This window comes from Hyperoodon ampullatus (assembly GCF_949752795.1).
Source record: "Hyperoodon ampullatus genome assembly, chromosome: 2".
Taxonomy (NCBI): domain Eukaryota; kingdom Metazoa; phylum Chordata; class Mammalia; order Artiodactyla; family Ziphiidae; genus Hyperoodon; species Hyperoodon ampullatus.
The window spans coordinates 35,525,952-35,544,309 of record NC_136915.1 but is presented as its reverse complement, the minus strand read 5'-3'; the positions used below and the strand labels follow the sequence as shown (position 1 = coordinate 35,544,309).

At 35.2% G+C, this 18,358-nt stretch overlaps 1 protein-coding gene across 2 annotated transcripts in view; it reads left to right on the top strand.

Moving 5' to 3' along the window:
- The window catches only part of FOXJ3 (forkhead box J3), a gene marked incomplete at both ends in the record, with an annotated part of 108,840 nt that overhangs the window by 36,952 nt on the left and 53,530 nt on the right, over positions 1 to 18,358 (top strand). The gene's annotated exons all lie outside the window — the stretch shown is intronic.

Sequence of the window (18,358 nt, the reverse complement as noted above, 5' to 3'; positions counted from 1 at the left end):
ACTTTGTCTCAGCTTACCCTTCCCCCTCCCCGTGTCCTCAAGTCCATTCTCTACGTCTGCGTCTTTATTCCTGTCCTGCCCCTAGGTTCTTCAGAACCATATTTTTTTAGATTCCATATATATGTGTTAAAATACGGTATTTGTTTTTCTCTTTATGACTTACTTCACTCTTACATAGTATTTTTAATCCATTGATTAAGAGTGAGTTCCTTAATAATCTTTTCTGGGCAGCACTTAGATTAATTTGATAATCAATGTAAAAGTAATAAAAGACTGTATTTGTTCAACAAGAATGTTCCAGAGACCTGAGCTGGCATTGGAATAGTTTTTGTCCATACATTCATTCAGCCAGTTAGCCACCCAAGCTACCTGCCTTTGAGTGCCTACTGTGTATTGACTGTTCGTAGCCTATTTTTGTGGTCTGAGTAGAGTGATTATTTAACCTGTTGCCCAAACTAGAAACTTCTGAGAATAAAAAGACGTTTTTCTCAATTACGTATAGGCAATAGGTATAAACCAAGACTAAAACCAGGAAGGATGTTCACTCTGTCTATATGGTGCATGCAAATGCTGTGCCTTGGAGTTGTGGGCAGCTACCCAGGAGCAGCACCCTAAGATGATGGAGGGTAAAAACAAAACAAAACAAAAAAAAACCACCTTTAAAATTGGATTGCCATATCTAAACTGGGAGAGAAAAAACATTGAGACACATGGTCTGAAGCCAAAGAAGTCAGGGACAAAAGGGATCCAGTACTATGTCTGAGGCTCTTGATATGGTGTGCACTGAGAGCAGAGAATAGTCTGTGATGATTCACTTTACCAATGAGCATATATACATGATAATATAGTTAGTTAAAACATAAAACCCACAGATTTAGCCATTTGGAATGGCTAGCCATTTATGACAGGGACTGCTTTCCCCAGGAATATGAAATTAATATTCTTCTTGGGTTTATTTATATTTAATCAGATAATGGCATTTTTATTAGGCTATTTCTAATCTAAGAGCTGTTAAAGAAAGGTCATATCAGTGTGTAATAGAGCAGGGGTCTTTGTACTGACATAAAATTTCAGTCAGAAATTATTGGAATAATTAAAATGTACTTTATTTGAAGTGATATTTTGTAATGCTGAAAATAAAGGCATTTAAGTCCATTGTTCATCTTTGACACATTTGAAGTTGGCAGGTGATTCGGTTTTGGAAGATGTGTTGAGAGCTGGACAATTCTAGTTTGTGATCTTTCTTTGAGATTTTACAGACTAAGACATTGCCTTCTTCTCCAGGAGGACGTTAACTTGCTGTACCAGAATTGTTGATATAAGTTAATAATAATGTCTACATTTGTATATAGCTTTACAGACTAGGGGGCTATTTTACATGCATTATCTCAATCTTTAAAACAAAGTTGTATTCAGGCCTCAGTTTTAGATAGTGATCTTTAGGTCCATAGTAGATTTTTCCATAACAGATTAGTTCACGTAAATCTCATATAATGGGATGTCACATAAATGGAATCATTTGGTATATACTCTTATGTCTAGCTTCTTTCATTCAGCATAATGTCCGTGATGCTATTGCATATGTCAGTTGTTTCTTATTATTGCTAAGTAGTATTCCATTGTATGAATATACCACAATTTTTTGTCCATTTATCTGTTGGTGGACATTTGGGTTGTTTTCAGTTTAGGGCTATTATGAACAAGCTACTAAGAAATTCTTATACAAGTTTTCTATGGACATATGCTTTCGTTTCTCTTGAATAATGGAAGGGTTGTTATGTCAAAGGGTAGATGAGACATTAACTTGATAAGAAACTGCTAAATCTTTCTCCAAAGTGGTTGTGTATTTTACATTCCCAGTAGCAAGACATGTGAGTTCCAGTTGCTCCATATCCTGACTGACAGTTGATATTACCTATTTTTTTTTAAATTACTTTTTATTGGAGTATAGTTGATTTACAATGTTGTGTTAGTTTCTGCTGTACAGCAAAGTGAATCAGTTATACATATACATATATCCACTTTTTTTAAGATTCTTTTCCCATATAGGTCATTACAGAGTACTGAGTAGAGTTCCCTCTATCTTTTTAATTTTAGTCATTTTAGGGGATGTGATGTAATGTCTCATAATGATTTTATTTTGAACTTTCCTGATGACCATTGATTTTGAGCATCTTTTTTATGTGCTTAGCTGTCATTTGTATATCTTCACTTCTTAAAGTTCTTTTAAAGTCTTTTGCAATTTTTTTTCTTTTAAAATTTGGTTGTCATTATTAACTGAGTTGTAAGAGTTTTATATATATTTTAGATATGTCTTTTCTTGGATTTATATTGTATAACCATTTTTTCAAAATGTGAGTTGTCTTTTTGTTTTCATAATAATGTCTTAAAAAGAGAAGTTTTAGATTTGATGAAGTCTAATTTATTAATTTTTAATTTAATGATTAATGACTTGTGTGTCCTGTCCAGGAAATCAACCAAGGTCATAAATATTTTCTCCTCTGTTTTCTTCTGTAGGTTTTATAGTTTTAGTTTTTACATTTAGGTCTATGATCCATTTCAAATTAATATTTATGTATGGAGTGTTTAATCTTCCTGTTGAATTGTTCTTTTATCTTTATGAAATGTTCTTTTTAATTTCTTCACATACTCTTTGTCTTGAAACTTTATTTGTCTGATATTAATATAGCTACTACAGCTTTCTTGTGCAACTTCATGGTATATTTTTTTCTAGTATTTTGCTTTTAATCTATAACTGTCTTTGTATTTAAAGTGTGTGTCTTATAAACAGCATGTAGCCATTGACTCTTCCTTCTTAAATTCAGTGTAACAGTCTCTGCCTTCTAATTGGAGTGCTTAGTCTGTATTTAATATGATTATTGGTTTGGTTGTTTTTTTTTTCTTTTGTTTCTGTGTTGCTTCATTTTTGCAACCTTTGTGGTTAATCAAATATAGTATTCTATTTTATTTTCTCTAATGACTTCTTAGCTATATGCTCCTTTTCTTAATTTTTCAGTAGTCATTCTAGAGCTTAACAGTATGTATTATTAACTTATCAAAGTCTATTTTGACGTAATATTATACCACTTTTCACTTTACACCTCACACTTCATACCACTTACTACTTACCTCTTCCCATCCCTTTCACAAGCGTAATAACCCTACAACAGTTTATCTACCCATCCTTTTCTTTGTGCTGTTGTCATATCTTGTACTTCTCCTTGCATCATAAATCCCACCTTAGGATTTGCTTTATTTGCTTTAAAAGGTTAGTTGTGTTTTAAGGAAGTTATTTTGACTAAAATATTTTCCTAATTTTTTTATCTTTTCTGATGTTCTTTTCTATAAATCCAAATTTCAATCTGATATCTTTCCTCTTTAGCCTAACAACATCGTTTGGCATTTCTTGTAGTGCAGGACTGTAGGCAACACATTGTGTAGGCTTTTGTTTACTTGCGAAGGTCTTTATTTCATCCTCATATTTTTTGGGGGTGTGGAATATTGAGTTTTTTGGGTTTTCCCCATCTTTCAGACCTTTGAAGGTGTTCCATCATCCTTGGTCTCCATTATTTCTGGAGAAAACTCAGCTGTCATTTATAATATACTTTTATTTTCTTGTATGTAATATGCCCTTCCCCAACCCTACCTCCTCTGGTAGCGTTCAAGATTTTTTTCTTTATCTTTAGATTTAAGCGGTCTATGATATGCCTCAGTGTGGTTTTCTTTATTCTCCTTGGAATTTGCTAATCTAGGGATCAATAAGAAGGGGTTTTCATCCAAATTTGAGATATTTTTGGTCATTATTTCTTTAAAAAAAATATGGCCCCATTTTCTCTCCTTTGCTTTTAGTGTCCAATTAAAATATGATAGACTATTTGACATTGTTTCATAGGTCATTCTGGCTTTATTAATTTTCCTTTGTTCTTTTCCTTTTTGTTCCTTATATTGGGTAATTTTTACTGATCTAGCTTCAAGATCTCTGGCTCTCTGACTCTGTTCTGTCACATCTGGTGAATTATTGGACTTTTTGTTTCTAGAATTTCCATTTGATCGTTTTTTGTGTATGTTAAGAGAAAATTGGTGAAATGAGTTTAACCATTTGCTTTGATGCTGGAACATTAGGGCTTCTGTGTTGTCTCCAGCCAGTTTGTGGACATGAGACATGCTTAGGAGCTTCTGCTTCACTGTGGATTTTTATAATAAGAAGGTATGTAGTACTGTCCTGATCTATATAGTGTTTAGAACCTAATCCATCCTTTCATCTGATTCCTTACATCATCACTGATGCTTTGAGATTCTGGGTTTTTAGATGAAAACAAAGTAATTAGAAGAAATGAGATTTAAAAAAAATAATTATTTTAATGATAAATAACATGGATTATTGTGTTACCTCCAATTGTCTCCTTCCTCTAATCTCTGCTTACCTTTGCTCCATCTATTACGTTGCTGCCTTAAGCTGTGGTACACTAATAAACACACAGACCTACCTCTAATGCCACATTTTCAACCCTAGCCCTCAGCTTCATCTCCCTGAACTTTATATTGATGCTATACTGCACCATTGTTTTTGGATTTATGATGCAGTTAAATATCTTCATGTTGTTGCCCATACTCTTCATTGTATCTAGGTAGTCTTTCTATTTTACTCATTGTTTAATGCCCAGCTCAGGTGTCAGCATTACTCTGAAAGGAGGTAACCTTCCTTTTTCTCTTTGTTTCACCTTTTTCCTTCCTCCTTCCCTTCCTCCATTCCTGCTTTCCTTCCTCCCTCCTTCCCTATTTTCACCTCTTTCTTCTTTTTATTACCATAGTTCTTTGAATATACCACTGTTACAGCTCCTAAATGGTGTAGCTATCTGTATTTTGATCTATTCCACCCAGTTGTGAGTTTTTCGTTGACAAGGATTGGGTCTTTTTCATTTTCATAGGCCCATAGCACCTAGCATAATATTTGATACATAGCAGATGTTTAATACATGTTTCTCACAAGAATAAACATCTTTTCCTAGTTAACTAAGAAGCAGCTGTTCTGTTCTTCTTAAGGAAACTTTTCTAATATTCTCTTGCTGTTTTAAATTAAAGGCTGGTCTTTAGATGTTCTAGAAATTGTCACTTTGCTTCTTTTCACTCAGACCTTTTCTTTTGATCAGCAAGCCAGGGGTCAAGGTAATTTATTTCACTTCTTTTTTTTTTTTTTTGCGGTACACGGGCCTCTCACTGTTGTGGCCTCTCCCATTGCGGAGCACAGGCTCCGGACGCACAGGCTCAGCGGTCCTGGCTCACGGGCCCAGCAGCTCCGCGGCATGTGGGATCTTCCCAGACCGGGGCACGAACCCGTGTTCCCTGCATTGGCAGGCAGACTCTCAACCGCTGCGCCACCAGGGAAGCCCTGTTTCACTTCTTAATATTAACTCATATACTTTGAATTTGAGAGACTTTGGAGTTCCTATTCTTTGGGTAGGTGAACTGCTTGACTTACTCTGACATTAATGACTATTTAGAACTTTTATCAAGACTAATGTGGTCCAAAGGAAAGCCAGGAAACAGCTTGAAATCAAGAAACTTGAATTCTTTATGGACATTACCACCTACTTTGCTTTGTGACAAGTGACTTTTGACTCTGTTGGCTATACCACTATATTAGATTAGAGCTCCTTGATTCCAGTTTTTTTCTTAATTAAAAAATATTTTTTATTGAGATATAATTCACATACCATAAAATTTACCCTTTAAAAGGGTGTGATTCAGTGGTTTTCAGTATATTTGCAAAGTTGTGCAACCACCACTACTGTCTAATTCCAGGACATTTTCATTTTTAATTAATTAATTAGTTAATTTCTTTATTGGCTGTGTTGGGTCTTCGTTGCTGCGCACGGGCTTTCCCTAGTTGAAGTGAGGGGAGGCTGCTCTTTGTTGTGTTGTGCAGGCTTCTCATTGCGGTGGCTTCTCTTGCTGTGGAGCATGGGCTCTAGGTGTGCGGGCTTCAGTAGTTGCAGCACACGGGCTCAGTAATTGCGGCATGTGAGCCCTTAGAGTGCGCGGGCTTCAGTAGTTGTGACGCGTGGGCTCAGTAATTGTGGCTCGTGGGCTCTAGAGTGAGTGCTCAATAGTTGTGGTGCATGGGCTTAGTTGCTCTGCGGTATGTGGGATCTTCCCAGACCAGGGCTCAAACCCGTGTCCCCTGCATTGGCAGGCAGATTCTTAACCACTGCACCACCAGGGAAGTCTGACATTTTTATTTTATCAGTCCAAAAAGAAACCGACTTCTCATTAACAGGTACCCTCCCTCATCCTCCAAACTTCTGGCAACCAGTAATTTACTTTCCATCTCTATGGGTTTGCTTATTTTGGACATTTTATATAAATGGAACCATACAATATGTGACCTATTGTGTCTGGCTTCTTTCATTTAGTGTAAGGCTTTCTGGGTCATCTATGTGGTAGCATATAGCGGCATTTTATTCCTTTTTTATGACTGAATGATATTTCATTGTATGGGTATATCACAGTTGTTTATCTGTTCATCAGTTGATGGACATTTGGGTTGTTTTCACTTTTGGCTGTTACGAAAAATGCTGTGATCATTTGTGTATAAGGTTTTGTAGGGGCGTAATGTTTTCATTTCTCTTGGACATGTTTTCATTTCTCTAGGAGTGGAATTGTTGGGTCATATGTTTAATCTTTTGTACTGCCCCGACTGTTTTCTAAAGAGGCTGCACCAGTTTACTCTAACAATTACAAGGCTTCCAGTTTTTTCATATCCTTGCCAACACCTTTTATTGTGTGCCTTTTCTGTTATAGCCATCCTAGGATGTGAAGTGGTATCTCGATATATAATGGGCTTGATTTGCATTGCCCTGATGGCAGATGATGATGATCATCTTTTTATGTGCATATTAGCATGCTCTTTGATAGAAATTGTAGGAGATGAGAAAGAATACTAGAAGATTAATACAAAATAATATGTGATCAAATAATGGAGGAGGGAATATTTCATATATATTTTATTTAACCCTTAGTATATCATCAGGGTCTGTTGGACCCAATTTCGTTTTTGAGTATGTATTTTGAGTGGTTCTAATTTGTTAAGATTTTTACTCTATGACTTTTATTCTTTAAAAGAAGTCTTCCAAAGCACAATTAGAAAATTTACCATCATCTTAAGAATTATTTCATCATTACCCATCAGTTTTTCTCCATCATGCCCAACCACTAAAATAACAAGAATATAGCAGAATGATTGAATGACCTAGAAGGACAATGAAGTAACGAAATTATCACTGTTATCCTTCAGTTTTCTTACTGTGTTGCCTAAAGTATAGCATTCTTTAAGAAGGTATAATGAAAGTCTGTAGATGCCATTTAAGTCTAGTCTTTTTTTGTTTTTTTCCCTTTTAGTTTTCATTGAACATAGTTGAGAGTTTAGGTTTTTTTTTTTTTCTGCTCATAATGACAAAGAGATGAAAATTGACAGGAAAATTGTTTATTATTATCAGTAGAATCAGAAGATAAATACAGGCAGCAACACTCTAATTATGATGGTGAAATTGAGTGGATGATATTATAGATTAGTTTTCCCAAACCTAAGAAATACTGAGTTAGTGATATATTTCTAAGGACAAAAAGATACATGCTATTCTCATCCATTTAGTCATTCAGGAAGAAGGTCTTCATCATGCAGTACTTTGTGACTAGAATCTGAATCATCCCATTTTTTCCTAGGAAGTCATGTTACAGTATTTTTCACCTTTTATGATGTTTGTGCACCAAAATTCACTTGATATGGTTCATAAGTGGACAGATCCTGAAGTCTGATGTGTAAACAAAAGTGCTTACAAGGAAATAAATGATATAGAAATGGAAACTAATGTTTGTGTATCCAATTAATATTGGATTCATCATTCTATTTGGGATTTATAAACCAAATATGAAAATGTTTTTTGCAGTTATGGAGCAGAGATGGCCATCCTTCAACAAAATTCTGAGCCATCAAAAATTACAAATGTATTGCATTTTGAAAAGTAGAAGAACAAGAAGGAATAATATGCTAGAATCTATTAAATATATATATTTATAATCTAGAATCAGCATTGCCTTTTGATAGCAAAATATAAGATAAAAAACCCCACAAGTAATAAAGTAGAACATTTTAGAGATTGGAAATCTGGAATCAGTATTTACAAGATAGATGTTTTAGTTTCATAGACGACAGTTTAAGCACTTACATTCAAAAGATACTGACCATATGATATACATACCTTCAAAACCAGAAAAATTGACTATTTTAAATGTATATTATATATATAAAATATAGAAAATTTGGGTTTGTTATGTTTAAATTCCTACTAAAATATCTCATACAAGGTTTTTTTCACAATCCTTTTATTATTTATTCTGTAAATTATTTGCAAAATGTCTTAACTATAAACAAGAAGTGTCTATTGGACACAGGTGGTAAATAAATACTGATGACTAGTTTTCCTGATGTACGCTTAGGGCTGATTGTCATGATGACTCTATGAAAGAGATAATGAGGAAAGTGGATCGAAGCTTTTGTAACTTGTCCGAGGTTATCGAACCAGATCTGGGATTTGAATCCAGGTCTATGGGTTAATAGATGTTCTCTTCAGGATATCACATGACCTTTTAAATATTGTATAGGCATATATCATTTTATTGTGCTTTGCAGATATTGCATTTTTAGTAAATTGAAGGTTTGTGGCAACCCTGTGTTAAGCAAGTCTGTTGGGCACCATTTTTCCAACAGCATTTGCTCACTTCACGTCTCTTTGTCACATTTCGATAATTCTTGCAATATTTCAAGCTTTTTCATTATTGTTATAATTGTGATGGTGATTTGTGATCAGTGATCTTTGATGTTACTCTTGTTTTGGGGTACCGTGAACCATGCCCACATAAGACTGCAAATTTAATCGATAAATGTTGTTTATGTATTCTGACTGTTACACTTACCAGACTTTCCTGCATTTCTCTCTCCCTCTCCTTGGGCCTCCCTATTCCCTGAGACACACCAATATTGAAATTAGGCCAGCTGATAACCCTAGAGTGGCCCCCAAGTATTCAAGTGAAAGGAAGAGTTGCACATCTTTCACTTTACATCAAAAGCTGAAAATGATTAAGCTTAGTGAAGAAGGCATGTCGAAAGCTGAGACAGACCAAAAGCTAGGCCTCTTGTGCTGAACATTTAGCCAAGTTGTGAATGCAAAGGAAAAGTTCTTGAAGGAAGTTAAAAGTCCTACGCCACTGAACATACAAATGATAAGAAAGCGAAATTACTGATATGGAGAAAGTTTTAGTGGTATGGATAGAAGATCAAACCAGCTACAACATTCCCCTAAGCCAAAGCATAATCCAGAGCAAGGCCCTAACTCTCTACAGTTATATGAAGGCTGAATGTGGTGAGGAAGCTGCAGAAGAAAAGTTTGAAGCTAGCAGAGATTGGTTCGTGAGGTTTAAGGAACAAAGCTGTCTCTATAACATCAAAGTGCAAGGTGAAGCAGCAAGTGCTGATGCAGAAGCTGCAGCAAGTTATCTAGAAGTTCTGGCTAAGATAATTCATTATAATGGTGACACTGAACAATAGATTTTCAGTGTAGACAAAACAGCCTTCTATTGGAAGAAGATGCCATCTAGGACTTCCATAGCTAAAGAGGAGAAGTCACTGCCTGGCTGCAAAGCTTCAAAGGACAGGCTGACTCTCTTGTTAGGAGCTAATGTAACTGGTGGGTTTAAGTTGAAGCCAGTGCTCATTTACCATTCTGACCACCAAGGTACATCTGCTAATAACATGGTTTACTGAATATGTTAAGCCCACTGTTGAGACTTACTGCTCAGAAAAAAAGATTCCTTTCAAACTATTACTGCTCATTGAAATTGTACCTGGTCACCCAAGAGCTCTGGTGGAGATGTACAATGAGATTAATGTTGTTTTAATGCTTGCTAATAACACAACATCCATTGTGCACCCTATGGATCAACAAACAATTTTGACTTTTAAACCTTACTATTTAAGAAATATATTTCATAAAGATATAGATGCCATAGTGATTCCTCTGATGGATCTGGGCAAAGGAAATTGAAAGTGTTCTGGAAAGGATTCAGCATTCCATATGCTTTTAGGAACACTTATGAATTCACTGGAAGAGGTCAAACATCAACATTAACAGGAGTTTGGAAGAAGTTGATTCCAACCCTCATGGATGGCTTTGAGGGGTTCTAGACTTCAGTGGAGGAGGTAACTGCAGATGTGGAGTGAGAACAGCAAGAGAACTAGAATTAAAAGTGGAGCCTGAAGATGGGACTGAACTGCTGCAAACTCTTGACAAAACTTTAATGGTTGAGGAGTAGCTTCTTAGGGATGAGCAAAGAAAATGGTTTCTTGAGATGGAATCTACTCCTGGTGAAGGTGAAGTTTGTTGAAACAACAGCAAAGGATTTAGAATATTGCATAAACTTAGTTGAGAAAACAGCAACAGGGTTTGAGAGGATTGATTCCATTATTGAAAGAAGTTCTGTGGGTAAAATCCTATCAAACAGCATTGCATGCTACAGAGAAATTGTTCATGAAAGGAAGAATCAGTTGATGTGGCCAACTTCATTATTGTCTTATTTTATTAAATTGCCACAGCTACCAGCAACTACTACCCTGATTAGTCAGCAGCCATCAACATTGGGGCAAGACCCTCCACTAGCAAAAAGATTATGACTAGTTGATGGCTCAGATGATGGTTAGTATTTTTTAGCAATGAAGTATTTTTAAATTAAGGTACATACATTGTTTTTTTAGACATAATGATATTGCACACTTAATAGACTACAGTATAGTGTAAACATAACTTTTATATGAACTGGGAAACTAAAAAATTCATGACTTGCTTTATTGAGATATTCATTTTATTGCAGTGGTCTGCAACCTAACCTGCGGTATCTCTGAGGTATGCCTGTAGTACTTTTGTTGGAATTCAGCATTGTATATTACTTAGAGAAACCTTTATGGGGAGCTTGCCTTGAAGTGAAGGAAGTGAAAGAGATTGATGTCAGTATGGCTTAGATAAGAGTTGGAGTTAGCTCCTGAATCAGGTGGAACAGGTGGCCCAGATAGTGGATTTAGCAGACACAAATTTCAAAACAGCCATTATAAATATGTTGAAAGAATTAAAATAAAACATATTCTAATAATGAATGAATGAAGAGATAGGGAATTTGAATACAGAGGTGGAAACTATAAAAAGAACCAAATGAAAATTGTAGAGCTGAAAGATGCAATAACTAAATGAATAGTTCACTGAATGGCCTTAACAGAATATTGCATACAGCAGAAGAAAAGATCAATTGATCAGGAACATCTAAGAATTATAAATGGATGTGCCCAAAAGTAGAACTTCAAAAAAACCAAACAAATACTACCAGAACTAAAAAGAGAAATCAACAAATCCACAATCTTTTACTTGTATAGTTGATGTGGTATATTATATAAGTTTCAGGTACTCCATTTATAGTTGTTATAAAATATTGGCTATGTTCCCTGTGCCGTATAATATATCCTTGTAGCTTATTTATTTTAATACATAGTAGTTCCAACCTCTTAAACCCCTACCCCTGTCTTGCTCATCCCCACTTTCCTCTCCCCACTGGTAACCATTAGTTTGTTTTCTATATCTGTGAGTTTGTTTTTTTTTATATTTACTAGTTTGTTTTATTTTTTTGGATTCCACATATAAGTGATAAAATACAGTATATGTCTTTCTCTGTTTTATTTCACTAAGCATAATAAGCCTCCAAGTCTATCCATGTTGTTGCAAATGGCAAACTTTCATTTTTTTTTTTAATGGCAGAGTAGTGTTCCATTGTGTATGTATGCCACCTCTTCTTTATCCATTTCTATGTTGATGGACACTTAGGTTGCTTCCATATCTTGGCCATTGTAAATAATGCTGCTATGAACATTGGGGTGCATGTATCTTTTGAATTAATGTTTTCATTTTTTTTTAATATATATATACCCAGGAGTGGAATTGCTGGATCACATGGTAGTTCTATTTTTAGCTTTTTGGGGGAACCTCCATACTGTTTTCCACAGTGGCTGTACCAATTTACAATCCCACCAACAGTGTACAGGAGTTTCCTTTTTTCCCCATTCTCTCCAACATTTGTTATTTGTGGTTTTTCTGATGATAGCCATTCTGACAGTTGTGAAGTGATATCTCGTTGTGGTTTTGATTTGCATTTCCATGATGATTAATGAAGTTGAGCATCTTTTCATGTGCCTATTGGCAATCTGTATGTCTTTGGAAAAATATTCAGGTCTTCTGCCCATTTTTTTAATTGTTTTTTTTTTTTTTTTTTTTTTTTTTTTTTTGCGGTACACGGGCCTCTCACTGTCGTGGCTTCTCCCATTGCAGAGCACAGGCTCCGGACGCACAGGCTCAGTGGCCATGGCTCACGGGCCCAGCCGCTCCGCGGCATGTGGGATCTTCCCAGACCGGGGCATGAGCCCGTGTCCCCTGCATTGGCAGGCAGACTCCCAACCACTGCGCCACCAGGGAAGCCAGGGTTTTTTTTTTTCTTTGATGTTGAGTTGTATGAGCTGTTAAGTTGATATTAATCCCTTCTAAATAATGAAATTTTACAGACGCATGTTTTCTGACTAGCAGAATTAAATTAGGAATAAAAAACAAAAAGATGCTTAGAAAATCCCAGAAGTTTAGAAATTAATATAGTTTTAAAGTACATCTGGGTCAAAGAAGAAATCATAAGGGATATTAGAAAATATTTTGAGCTGAGTGATGAGAGCAGAAAATATCAAAATTTAAATACTTTTATTTGAAAAATAAGAAGGGTCCAAAATCAATTACTTAAGCATGTATCTTAAGAAGTTAGAAAAATAAGAACAAGGTGAGTCCAAAATAAGTAGAAAAAAGGAAATAATAAAGGGAAATCAATAAAACAGAAAATGAACAAACAAAAAGCAATGAAACAAGAAGCTAAAATATTTAAGGAAAAAGCAATGAAACAAGAAGCTAAAATATTTAAAGAAAAAGCAATGCCAGTCTTACAGAAACTCTTACCAGCACCACCCCGTCCCCCCAAAAAAAGTGGATGAAGGAACAGTTTTCATTGCATGAGGTCACCATCACTATGATGGCAAAGAAATAATAAGAAAAGTACAGGACAATATCTTTGTGAACATAGACCCAGTAATCTTTGAACATAGACCCAATAATCTTTAACACAATATTAGCAAATTAAATTTATTGATATATGAAAAGGAGACTACATCATGACCAGGAGGGATTTGTCCCAGCAGTGCAATGCAGGTTAAAATTTAAAAACCTATTGATTTAATTCACCATGTGAGTAGAAGAAAACTGAAAAATCATGTTATCTCAAGTGTAGAAAAGTTTGACAAAATTTGACACTCATTCAGCACACTAGGAATTAAAAGGAATTTCCTTTATTTGATTAAAGGCATCTATAAAAAACCAACAGTTTATATCATATTTAATGGTGAGACACTGAATGCTTTTCCTCTGAGATTGAGAACAAACAAGAATGCTTGCATTCACTGTTATTCAACATTCTGTTAGAGGTCCAAGCCAATGGAATAAGGCAAGAAAAAAATAGAAGACATCCAGGTTGAAAAAGAATAAGTAAAATTTTCTTTGTTTGCAAACAACTTTATTGCATATGTAGAAAATCCTAAGGAGTCTATGGAATAGCCACTAGAACTAATAAGTGACTTTAGCAAAGTCACAAGATACAAGGTCAGTATAATTTTTTTATGCCACCAATTAATGGTTGGAAAATAAAGAAAGCAATTTCATTTACAATAGCATCCAAAATAATGAAATACTTTAGGGATATGTTTTAACAAAATATATGCAGACATGTTTACTGAAAACTGTAAAACATTACCAAGAGAAATAAAACAAGACCTAAGTAAATGGAGAGATATAGCATGTTTGTGGAAAAGAGGACATACTGTTGGATGTCAGTCTTCCCCAAATTGATTTATAGAGTTAATGAAATCCCAGTAAAAGTCCTAGCAGACTTCTTTTTCTTTCTTTCTTTCTTTTTTAGAAATTGACAAGCTGTTTCTCATAGTCATGTGGAAATCCGAAGGACCTAGACCAAGCAAAACAATTTTGAAAAAAACCAAGGTTGTAGGACTTAACAGTGCTTGATTTCAAGACTTTCTATATAGCTACAATAATCAAGACAAAATGGTATTAGCACAAGGGTAGACATGCAGATCAGTGGAACAGACTAGAGTTCAGAAGTAGACTCACATGTATATTCAGCTGATTTTTGATAGAGATGCCAGTGTAATTCAATGGGGAAAGGACATAGTCTTTTCAAGAAATAGTGTGTACTTTGGTGGAAGAAAAATTTATATTGATCCTTACCTCACACTTACACAGAAACTTAACTATGTGTCTATCTCTGACAAAGGACTTGCTATTTAAAAAGTATTTAAAAAATCCTCGTAACACAAAAAACAAAAAATCTTATAACCCAAATAAAACATGCAGCAAAATTTATGAATAACTGCTTCACAAAGGATAATACATGGATGCCAATAAGCACTTGCAAAGATGCCTATCAACATTATTACGGAAATGCACACAAAAATCACTGAGGTACAACTATACATCCACTAGGATGGTTGTAATTGAAAAGACTTAAAATACCAAGTATTGGCAAAGACATGGAGCAGCTTGATTCATACATTGCTAATAGTAGTAGAAAATAGTGTGACGGTTTGAGTTTATTTATATGAAATTTTATAAAATGCAAAACTATAATAATAGGAAGCAGATGAGTAGTTGTATGGGATGGACATGTGGGGGCAAAGGAAGAGGGGTTGCTTGTTGAGTCACACAAAGGAGCTTTTTAGGGTGATGGAAATGTTCTTTATCTTGATTTTGGTGTTAGTTGCGTGCATGTATACATTTGTCAAAACGCCTTTAACTGTATGCTTAAAATGGGTGCACTTTATTTTTTTAAAAATATACTTCAGTAAAGTTGACTTGAAGAAATAAAACCAGAAAACAGAAAACTCTTGTTTCTTACTTGCTCCACGTAAGCCTAGAGGAGTAGGCCCTACTCTGGGAAGGAATGTGTTTGTTGATTGGCTGTATTTAAGCCGTGCAGTTTCTGCAAGAAATATTGTTTAATACAGAAGAGAAAAGGTAGCTGCTTTTTAAAAGTAGCTGAAAGGGATTTTTTGTGTGTGTGGTAAAATATATATAACATAAAATTAACCATTGTAATCATTTTTTTTTCTGATTAACTTTTTTTCCCCACATCTTTATTGGAGTATAATTGCTTTATTTACAATGTTGTGTTAGTTTCTGCTGTACAACAAAGTGAATCAGCTGTATGTATACATATATCCCCATATCCCCTCCATCTTGAGCCTCCCTCCCACCCTCCCTATCCCATCCTCTAGGTCATCACAAAGCATTGAGTTGACCTCCCTGTTGTAGTCATTGTTGTTAAGTGTATAGTTCAGTGGCATTAAGTCCATTAATACTGTTGTGCAACCATCACCACCATCCATCTCCAGAAGTTGTTCATCTTCCCAAACTGAAACTCTGTACCCATTAAACAAGTTCCCCATCTTCCCTCCCCCCAGCTCCTGGCAACCACCATTCTACTTTCTGTCTTTATAATTTTGACTGTCTAAGGTACCTCATGAAACTAGAATTACAAAGTATTTTCCTTTTTGTGACTGACTTGTTTAACTCAGCATGTCTTCAGGGTTTACTCATGTTATAGCATACATGTGTCAGAATTTCCTTCCTTTTAAAGAGTGAATAATATTCCATTGTATGTGTGTACCATATTATATATATACGTTCATCCATCGATTGACACTTGGGTTGCTTTCACGTTTCAGCTATTGTGAATAACTTGCTATGAACGTGAGGGTACAAATATCTATTCAAGTCCCTGCTTTTGATTCTTGGGTATATACCTTGAAGTGAAATTGATAGATCATACGGTAATTTTATGTTTAAGTTTTTGAGCAACTGCCATACAATTTTCCACAGTAGCTGTACCACTTTATATTCCCACTAGCTATGCACAAAGGTTCCAGTTTCTCCACATCCCTGCTAGCACTTGTTATTTTCTCTTTTTTTGCTGATAGATATCCTAATGGGTATCAAATGTTATCTTGTAGTTTTGATTTGTGAAGGGAAGTTTTAAGTCATTTAATCCAAACTGGTAAGTTCACAGGTGAAACTCAGATAATAGGTTAGCAAGAGCCACTAGGTGGAAGATTTTACAACTTCTTTTGTGAATCATTTCAATTGTTTTTGCATTTGAGCATTCAGGGGTTTTTTTGTTTTTTGTTAAGTATAGTTGACTTACAATGTTCTGTTAGTTTCTTGTGTACAGCAAAGTGATTCAGTTATACAAATATGTTCTTTTCCATTATGGTTTATTACAGGATATTGAATATAATTCCCTAGTGTTATATGATAGGACCTGTTGTTTATCTATTTTATATATAATAGTTTGCATATGCTAGTCCCAAACTCCCAGTCCAATCCTCCCCTGCCCCACTTCCCCCTTGGCAACCACAAATCTGTTCTCTATATGAGTCTGTTTCTGTTTTGTAGTTAAGTTCATTTGTGTCATATTTTAGATTCCACATAACAGTGATATCATATGGTATTTGTCTTTCTCTTTCTGACTTAACTTCACTTAGTTTGATAATCTCTAGGTCTATCCATGTAGCTGCAAATGGCATTATTTCATTCTTTTTTATGGCTGAGTAATATTCCATTGTATATATATAACACAACTTCTTTATCCATTCATCTGTCAGTGGACATTTAGGTTGTTTCCCTGTCTTGGCTATTGTGAATAGTGCTGCTATTAACATAGGTGTGCATGTATCTTTTTGAAATACAGTTTTGTTCAGATATATGGGCATTCAGGGTTTTGTAAGTACATAATGGATGGGTTAGGCTTATGAACGATTTTTTTCTCTTCTGTTGATCTATTTGTGATAAGCTACAGCCAATTATATTTTGTGTGGAAGGACAGATACATATTTGTTTTTGTAGTTTTATTAAAATGTTTAATAACATCAATGTAATGTTTGGACAGTGAGTGGTTTCCCAGATTAATACAAATATACACAACCATGCAAAACAAACTAAACACTGAAATTTATCATTTCCGTAAACAGTGGTTTTTAAACTGTTGTCCAGTGAGTTTGGGTATTTTTCTTCCTGCTTCAGTTTCAACTTCATCAACAACTGAGTGTAGCACATTTTCCTGCTTTGTTTATTTTGCAACTTGCTAGCCTGAACCATACTCATAATTTGTTGTGTCTTGGCAAGTTTACATCAGGTCCAGTAGGCTCATTAGCTGAAATGCAGAAAAGACAACATGGAAGAATGCCCCAGTATGGCTGTGTGTGAAGTGAGTGCTGAGTTCATATACTGCCTAGATTAGGACCTGGGGAGGCCTGGCATTATACCCTGTACTCTGACATTCTTGGCACAATTTGTTCAACATCTCCCCCACCCCCCACCCCCGCCATTTTAACACATGTTTATTGAGTACTTGCTCTGTGTCTGATATTCTACTATGCACTGTGGATATAGGAATGAGTTTCTACACTTAAGGAACTTGTAGCCTAGAAGGGATACAGACCTGCAAATAAAATTGTAATGTTAAGTGCAGACAATCATATCTAAATGTATAAATAGTATAGAGATCTTGCAGAGGGAGAGAGAGATGAATTCTTGAGTATTGTAGGAGGATCAGAGAAGGATTCTTTTAGATAACATCTGAGCTGAGTTTTGGAGGTAGAGTATGAGTTTGTCAGTGGTAAGGTGGATATTATAGGCAAGGAGATAAGTATGTAGGACAGGCACAGATGCATGAAAGAATATGGTATATTTAAGGAGATATAAGGAGATAATTCATGTTGGGCACAAAGTGTGAAAATTGATAGATGAAAGCTGTATTTCCCCTTGTTGTCAAATATTGCCTGCAAAAGCAGCCTAGGAAGATTAATGAAATGATAGAGGCAAAGAACTTGATTCTGGTCCTGACTCTCAAATCCTTGGCTGAACAGACCACTTTTATTTTTCTGAGCTTTGGTCTCATTTGTATATGTGCAAACTATATGATCTATGCTTTTCAAGTTATTTTTCAAGGGAGTCACAATTTCTGAGTGCCTGGAACACAGTAGGTCCTCAGTATGTATTTTCGAAAGAGTGGTCTGAGAACTTGTATCAAAACGTAAGAGAAGATAAATAGTTAGAATTAACTGTGATAGAATAAGCAATAAAAGATTTATGTACAGACCATT